Genomic DNA, 9,329 nt, shown 5'->3' on the forward strand with positions numbered 1-9,329 from the left:
AGTGCTGGGGTTACAGGCTTGAGCCACCGCACCTGGCGCAAATTTTTATTATTTTCATTTTACAAGTGCGCCACCACATCTGGCTAATTTTTGTATTTTTAGTAGAGACAGGGTTTCACCATGTTGTCCAGGTTGGTCTAGAACTCAGGACCTCAGGTGATCCGCCCTCATCGGCTTCTCAAAGTACTGAGATTACAGGCATGAGCCCCTGCGCCTGGCCTCAATGTTTTTTTTAATTTTAGTAGAATCAGGGCCTCACTATGTTGTCCAGGATGAGGTCAAACTCCTGAGCTCAAGGGATCCTTTCGCCTTGGCCTCCCAAAGTCCTGGGACTACTGGCATAAACCACCATGCCCAGTCCTCTCCTTTTCTTATAAAAACATCAGTCATCTTGGATTAAGGGCCTCTGTCTGATCACAGGCTTTTTTTTTTTTTTTTTTTTGAGATGGAGTTTCACTCTTGTTTCCTAGGCTGGAGTGCAATGGCACAATCTAAGCTCACCTTAACCTCCCCCTCCTGGGTTCAAGCAATTCTCCTGTCTCAGCCTCCCAAGTAGGTACGATTACAGGCATGGGCGACCACACCAGCTAGTTTTGTATTTTTAGTAAAGACAGGGTTTCTCCATGTTGGTCAGGGTGGTCTCGAACTCCCGACCTCAGGTGATCCACCCTCCCCAGCCTCCCAAAGTTTGACCTGTTTGACCATATTCTAACTACTGTAATCACACTGGCAATTACCCTATTTCCAAATAAGGTCATATTGAGAGGTGCTGTGGGATTAGGACATCAACATATCTCTTTGCGGAACACAGTTCAGCCTATAACAGCCCCCAAAGGTGTCTACACCCTAATCCCTGGAACCTCTGTCTGTCTTAGGCTACCGGGCAGGACTCTGCCAATGTGTTTGAAGTTGCAGGCCTTTCGATGAGGCAATTATCTTGGATTAGCCAAGTGTGCCCAGTCCAATTTCCTGAAGCATTAGAACTGGGGAATGGAAGCCAGACACGGTGGCTCAGACCTATAATTCCAGCATTTTAGGAGGCCAGGGCGGGCAGATCACTTGAGGTCGGGAGTTCAAGACCAGCCTGACCAACATGGTGAAACCCCCAACTCTACTAAAAATACAAAAGTAGCCGGGTGTGATGGTGCATGCCTGTAATCCCAGCTACTCCAGAGGTTGAGGCAGGAGACTGAACCCAGGAGGCAGAGGATGCAGTGAGCCAAGATCGTGCCATTGCACTCCAGCCAAGGCAACAAGAGCGAAACTTTGTCTAAAAAAAATAAAACAAGAAAGAAAGAATTGGGGAATGGAGAGAAAGAGCCAAGAGAAGGCAGGAGATGTGGGATAAGGCAAGGACATGACCTGCTATTGCTGACTTCGAAGACAAAGATGGCCCGCAGCCTGGGAATGCCGGCAGCCCCCGAGGCTGGGAACGTCCCGCAGAGGACAGCCAGCAGAACCGATTCCTGCTCACAGTCTGAACACTTGTGGAAGCAGATTCATCTGCAGAGCATCCGGAGGGCGCCCTGCCCACACCGTGATGTTGAGGCAAGAGAACAGGGCCTCAAGGCAGGAAACCTAAGGACCTCCTAGAACTAAATGAAATGGAAACGCTTCAGCTGTGACAGGAAACAGCCTTTTCATTGACTTTGTAACTTTAGTACAAAGTAAAGTTATCCTCTATCTACACAGTCTCTACACCAAGTACCTAACTTTATAACTTCACCGTAGCCTCTTTTTTTTACACAGGACACACACTAAGTAACCAGGGGAAACCTCTAGAGGGTATTCAAAGCCCAGAAAATTCTGTATCTGGGCTCTTGAGCCCCTCTGCTCGGCCCACTCCCACTCTGTAGCGTGCGCGTTCGTTCTCAATAAATCTGTTTTGTTGTTTCATTCTTTCCTTGCTTTGTTTGTGCATTTCGTCCAACTCTGTTAAAAAATGCCAAGAACTTGAACACCCTCCACTGGAAACAATATCATCCTGAGGCGCTAAGCAGAGGAACCAGGTGAGCCCAGTTGACGTGACTTTCTGACCCACAGAACTTAAGAGATGAAAAATTTGGCCAGGTGCGGTGGCTTATGCATATAATCCCAGCACTTTAGGAGGCTGAGACAGGCGGATCGCCTGAGGTCACGAGTTCAAGACCAGCCTGACCAATATGATGAAACCATGTCTCTACTAAAAATACAAAAATTAGCCAGGCATATTGGCATGCATCTATAATCCCAGCTACTCAGGAGGCTGAGAGAGGAGAATTGCTTGAACCCAGGAGGCAGAGGTTAGTGAGCCGAGATCACACCACTGCACTCCAGCCTGGGCAACCAGTTCTTTTAACTCCATCTTAAAGAAAGAAAAAAGGAAGAAAGAAAGAAAGAAAGAAAGACAGAAATTAGCATTGGTATGATGCCATGAGCTACACTGCCGTCGCTTAAATAATGTCTTTTTGGGGCGGGCGCGGTGGCTCAAGCCTGTAATCCCAGCACTTTGGGAGGCCGAGGCGGGTGGATCACACGGTCAAGAGATCGAGACCATCCTGTTCAACATGGTGAAACCCCGTCTCTACTAAAAATACAAAAAATTAGCTGGACATGGTGGCGCGTGCCTGTAATTCCAGCTACTCAGGAGGCTGAGGCAGGAGAATTGCCTGAACCCAGGAGGCGGAGGTTGCGGTGAGCCGAGATCGCGCCATTGCACTCCAGCCTGGGTAACAAGAGCGAAACTCCGTCTCAAAAAAAAAAACCAAAAAAAAAAACAAACCGTCTTTTTGCTATTTCAGAACCCAATCTAGGATCCCGTCTTGCATTTAGTTATCATGTCTTTTCAGCCTCCAGTTTTGTTGTTGGTTTTCTGTTTGTTTTTTCAAGCGGAGTCTTGCTCTGTCGCCAGGCTGGAGTGCAATGGTGCGATCTCGTCTCACTGTAACCTCTGCCTTCCAGGTTCAAGCGACTCCCCTGCCTGAGCCTCCTGAGGAACTGAGAATACAAGTGCCCACCACAACACCTGGCTAACTTTTGTATTTTTAGTAGAGACGGGGTTTCACCATGTTGGCCAGGATGGTCTCCATCTCTTGACCTCATGATCTGCCTGCCTTGGCCTCCCAAAGTGTTGGTGGAATTACAGGCGTGAGCCACCGCGCCCGGCCCTGTTGTTGTTATTTTAATTCTAGAGACTGAGGCTTGCTCTGGATTATCATTTTAGTTCGCTGCAGCCTCAATCTCCCAAGGCTCAAGTGGTCCTTCCACCTCAGCCTCCCAAGTAGCTGCTACTTTAGACAGGCACCACCACTCGTGGCTAAGTTTTAAACATGTTTTGTAGAGACAAAGTCTCACTAGGTTGCCTAGGTTAATCTCAAACTCTTTGGTCAAACCATCCAACTGCCTCAGCCTCTCAAAGTGCTGGAATTACAGGCATGAGCCACTGATCCCGGCCAGCAATTGTGAGATAATAAATATGTATTTAAGCCTCTAAGTTTGGGGCCATTTGTCACAGCAGCAATAAAAAACGAATGATAACAGGAGTTAAGAAGAAATTACTCACGCAGATAGTGAGGGTACAGGAGTCCTCGGTAAGGTTTTCCTTTTAACGAAAAGCAGCCCCAAATCCTTTTCCTTTCCAACAAAGAGCAGCCTGCAAAGTGGAGCTGCAGACACAGATGCCAGCAGGTGTGCCAATCAGGTTCAAAAGGGCGGCCCCTTCTTCATTTGATCAGCCACGTGCCAATCGGAGCATTTATTTACATAATAAGATTAAGGTGGTGCTCCCAGCCTCCCCTGTGTGATATGTAAATGTTCTACCTGATTGAACCAATCCGTGAGCCATATGTAAATCAGGCATCGCCTCCTCAAACCTGACAGTAAAATCTGGCTGGTCTTTTCCTCTCAGAGACCCTGTTTCCATACAGAGAAAACTGTTTCTCTTTCCCTCCTGCCTATTAAACCTCTGCTCCTAAATTCCTCGTGTGTGTCTGCGTCCTAAATTTTCCTGGCCCAAGACGACAAACCCCAGGGTATATACCCCAGATAACGTAGCCACTTCACTAACACAAGGCCAGGTGTGGTGGTTCACACCTGTCATCCCTGCACTTTGAGAGGCCAAGGCAGGTGGATGGCTTGAGTTCAGGAGATCAAGACCAGCCTGGGCAACATAGCAAGAAGTTGTCTCTAAAAAAAAAAGAAAGAAAGAAATTAGCCAACTGTGGAGCCACTATATTGCCCAGGCTGGTCTCAAACTCCTGGCCTCAAGTGATCCTCCCACAACAACCTCCCAAAGTGATGGAATCACAGGTGTGAGCCACCAGGTCCAGCCCATGTTGTTTTCACTGTGGGGAGGTTGGAGGCAGAAACCAGGCAGGCAGCTCAAATGTATGGTCACACATTGTCACATACCTGTTGGCTTACTCACCTCAGAGGCATGGGGCAGTATCTCAAGGTATTGCCTCCAAGATACTTAAAATTACAAAGGGAAAAATGGTAAATTTACAGTGAAAAAGCCCAACAGATACCGCTTTAACCAGGCATCAAATACAGCAGGGGTTGAATGGGAATCCAATAATCCAGGCCCCAGCCCCTCCTCCCTCAGACCTAGGACCCCAAAAGATAGGGCGACATCCAAATACCTGGAACCTGTAAGTATTACTTTATTTGGAAAGAGACTGTATTAGTCAGGGGTCTCCAGAGGGACAGAACTAATAGGATAGATACAGCTATAAAGGAGAGTTTATTAACTTTTTTTTTTTTTTTTTTTTGAGACGGAGTTTCGCTCTTGTTACCCAGGCTGGAGTGCAATGGCGAGATCTTGGCTCACCGCAACCTCTACCTCCTGGGTTCAGGCAATTCTCCTGCCTCAGCCTCCTGAGTAGCTGGGATTACAGGCACGTGCCACGATGCCCAGCTAATTTTTTGTATTTTTAGTAGAGACGGGGTTTCACCATGTTGACCAGGATGGTCTCGATCTCTTGACCTCGTGATCCACCCGCCTCAGCCTCCCAAAGTGCTGGGATTACAGGCTTGGGCCACCGTGCCCGGCAAGTTTATTAACTATTAACTCACACGATCACGAGGTCCCACAATCGGACATCTGCAAGCCGAGAAGCAAGGAGAGTCAGCCCACGTCCCAAAACTGAAGAACCTGGAGTCTGATGTTCGAGGGCAGGATGCATCCAGCACGGGAGAAAGACGGAGGCTGGGAGGCTCACATTTTTCTGCCTGCTTTCTATCCTAGCCAGGCTGGCAGCTGACTAAATGGTGCCTACCAGATTAAGGGTGGGTCTGCCTTTCCCAGCCCACTGACTCAAATGTTCATCTCCTTTGGCGACACCCTCACAGTCACACCCCGGAACAATACTCTACATCCGTCAATCAAGTTGACTGACAACTCAGTATTAACCATCGCAGAATCACTGCAGATGCAGATAAAGACTTGAGACGAGATCCTCTCGCCTCACCTGTGTGGGCCATCAACCCAAGGACAAGCGACTTTGGAAGACAAAGGTAGAGAGGGATCTGAGACCGAGGAGATCATCCTGGAAAACGGAAGCCAAAACTGGGGTTGGGAGACATAGAAGCAAACGTTAGAAGCCGTGTTTGCTCACCTCTGCTTGCCAACATGACTGCACAAAGCCCCATGGCTCTGTGATGATGTGCAGCTCCCCGGAAAGATGCTTTGAAATTAGCCAGGCATGGTGGTGGGCACCTGTGATCCCAGCTTCTGGGGAGGCTGAGGCAGGAGAATCGCTTGAGCCCAGGAGGCGGAGATTCCCGTGGGCTGAGATCATGCCACTGCACTCCAGCCTGGGCAATAAGAGTAAAACTCCATCATAAATAAATAACTTTTTTTTTTTTTTGAGACGGAGTTTCGCACTTGTTACCCAGCCTGGAGTGCAATGGCGCGATCTCGGCTCACCGCAACCTCTGCCTCCTGGGTTCAGGCAATTCTCCTGCCTCAGCCTCCTGAGTAGCTGGGATTACAGGCACGAGCAATCATGCCCAGCTAATTTCTTGAATTTTTAGTAGAGACGGGGTTTCACCAAGTTGACCAGGATGGTCTCGGTCTCTTGACCTTGTGATCCACCCGCCTCGGCCTCCCAAAGTGCTGGGATTACAGGCTTGAGCCACCGTGCCCGGCAATAAAATTTTAAAAATAATAAATTTCAAAAAAGAATAAGAGGGTTGAGGCTGAGATGCCTGCAGTTCGTATTCTTTATTACTATGTTTTAAAAAAAAGTTACCCCGAAGCATAGCAACTTGAATTAACAAACATTTATTCTCTCACATAGTTGATAAAAGTCAGGAAATCGAAAGTGGCCTAGCTAAGGTGGTTCTGGCTCGGCTCAGTGTCGCTCATCAGGTTGTGGTTAAGATGTCAGCCAGGCCGGGTGCGGTGGCTCAAGCCTGTAATCCCAGCACTTTGGGAGGCCGAGGCGGGTGGATCACGAGGTGAAGAGATTGAGACCATCCTGGTCAACATGGTGAAACCCCGTCTCTACTAAAAATACAAAAAATTAGCTGGGCATGGTGGTGTGTGCCTGTAATCCCAGCTACTCAGGAGGCTGAGGCAGGAGAATTGCCTGAACCCAGGAGGCAGAGGTTGCGGTGAGCCGAGATGGCACCATTGCACTCCAGCCTGGGTAACAAGAGCGAAACTCCACCTCAAAAAAAAAAAAAAGAAAAGAAAAAAGAAAAAAGATGTCAGCCAGGCGACAGTCATCTGAAGGCTTGACTGGGACTGGAGTATCTGCTTCCAAGATGGTGCACTTGTGTGTTCCTCACTGGCTGCTGCCTGGAGGTCTCAACTCTTCACCACATGGGCCTCTCCGCAGGTAGGTTGGGTGTCCTCATGACATGGCAGCTGGCATCCCGCAGAGTAAGTGATTGAGAAATAGAGCAGGAAAGAGAAAAAAAAAAAAAAAAAAAGAAGAAGAAAAAAGAAAAAAAAGGAAATAGAGCAGGAAGGAAGCCATAGTGTCTTTTGTGACCTCATCACTTCTACCACATTATTTTCATTATTATAAAAAGAAAAAAAAAGAAAAGGCTGGACGCAGTGGCTCATGCCTGTAATCCCAGCTCTTTGGGAGGCTGAGGCAGGTGGATCACGAGGTCAGGAGTTCAAGACTACGCTGGCCAACACAGTGAAACCTTGTCTCTGCTAAAAATACAAAAATTAGCTGGGTGTGGTGGTGGATGCCTGTAATCCCAGCTACTTGGGAGGCTGAGGCAGGAGAATTGCTTGAACCCGGGATGCGGAGGTTGGAGTGAGCTGAGATCACACCATTGCACTCCAGCCTGGGTGACAGAGCAAGATTCTGTCTCAAAAATAATAATAATAATAAATAAAGAGTCATGAATGCAGCCCACACTCAAGGGGAGGGGAATTAATCTCTATCTTTTGGAGGAAAGAGTATGAAAGTGCTTGTGGATTTTTTTTTTTTTTTTGAGATGGAGTTTCACTCTTGTTGCACAGGCTGGAGTGCAATGATATGATCTCAGCTCACTACAACCTTTGCCTCCCAGGTTCAAGCGATTCTCCTGTCTCAGCCTCCCGAGTAGCTGGGATTACAGTCACATGTCACCACGCCTGGCTAATTTTTGTATTTTTAGTAGAGACGGGGTTTCATCGTATCGGTCAGGCTGGTCTCAAACTCCTGACCTCAGTTTATCCGCCTGCCTTGGCCTCCCAAAGTGCTAGGATTACAGGCGTGAGTCACTAAGCTCGGCCTGTGGACATTTTCTAAACCACCACGGAGTGGGAGGTCTGGCTGTGGAGGTTGAGCTGACAGAGGCTGAGCCATGTAGAATTTTGATTTTGTTGCTGGGTTGATATTATTATGTTTGACTCAGTGAGGGTTACAGTCACGGAGTATTGGAACACAGTAGTGCTGGGTTGGATGGCTGGGGTTTGGTGTTGACATGACGGTAGCTGGGCTGGTGGAGATTGTAACGTCAGAGGTGGTGGAAGTAGAGTGAAGGTGTGCTCAGGGATTACGGTGTTTAAAGTCATCACTATGGGTCCAGTGGAAGCTTGGTGATGGTGGAAATAAGAAGGGCTATCTGCTGGGGATGGTGGAGCTTGGAGTTGGACATTATGTTGGTTGTGTGGTTCTGTTTTTTTTTTTTTTTTTTGAGACAGAGTTTTGCTCTTGTTACCCAGGCTGGAGTGCAATGGCACGATCTCGGCTCACCGCAACCTCCGCCTCCTGGGTTCAGGCAATTCTCTTGCCTCAGCCTCCTGAGTAGCTGGAATTACAGGCACGCACCACCATGCCCAGCTAATTTTTTGTATTTTTAGTAGAGACGGGGTTTCACCATGTTGACCAGGATGGTCTCGATCTCTTGACCTCGTGATCCACCCGCCTCGGCCTCCCAAAGTGCTGGGATTACAGGCTTGAGCCACCGCGCCCAGTGATTGTGTGGTTCTAATTGTAGTTGAGTCGTTGGATAGAGTGAGGTGTGGCATCATGGAGTTGTTGATTGCTGGAATTATGGTGGCAGTTAGGATGGTGGGCATTGGCCAGTGTATTTCCTAGTTATGGGAGCTGAATCCACTGAGGAAGAGGTTGAAATGGCTGGGGTAGCCCGGGCATAGTGACTCACGCCTGTAATCCCAGCACTTTGGGAGGCCAAGGTGGGCGGATCAGGAGGTCAGGAGTTCGAGACTAGTCTGGCCAACATAGTGAAACCCTGTCTCTACTAAAAATATAAAAAATTAGGTGTGGCAGTGTGTGCTTGTAATCCCAGCTACTCAGGAGGCTGAGACAGGATAATCGCATGAACCCAGAAGGCAGAGGTTGCAGTGAGCCGAGATCATGCCATTGTACTCCAGCCTGGGCAACAGTGCAAGATTCCATCTTAAAAAAAAAAAAAAAATTGGCTGGAGTAGGCCAGGTGCAGTGGCTCATGCCCGTAATCCCAGCACTTTGGGAGGCCAAGGTGGGCGAATCATTTGAGGTCAGGAGTTCCAGACCAGCCTGACCCACATGGTAAAACCCCCAAACCCCATCTCCACTAAAAAAATAGAAAAAAAAAAATTAGCTGCGTATGGTGGCGCATGCCTGTAGTCCCAGCTACTCCAGAGGCTGAGGCAGGGGAATCTCTTGAACCCAGGAGGCAGAGATTGCAGTGAGCCAAGATTAAGCCACTGCACTCCAGCCTGGGTGACAGAGTGACTCTGTCTCAAAAAGAAAAGAAGAAAGAAAAGGCTGGAGTTGGGTAACAAAAATTTCAGTGGGTTTGTTTGGGGATTTTTTTTTTTTTTTTTTTTTTTTTTTTTGAGATGCAGTCTCTGTCACCCAGGCTGGAATGCAGTGGCATGATCTTGGCTCACTGTAATC

This window comes from Saimiri boliviensis, chromosome 14 (assembly GCF_048565385.1).
Source record: "Saimiri boliviensis isolate mSaiBol1 chromosome 14, mSaiBol1.pri, whole genome shotgun sequence".
Classification (NCBI taxonomy): domain Eukaryota; kingdom Metazoa; phylum Chordata; class Mammalia; order Primates; family Cebidae; genus Saimiri; species Saimiri boliviensis.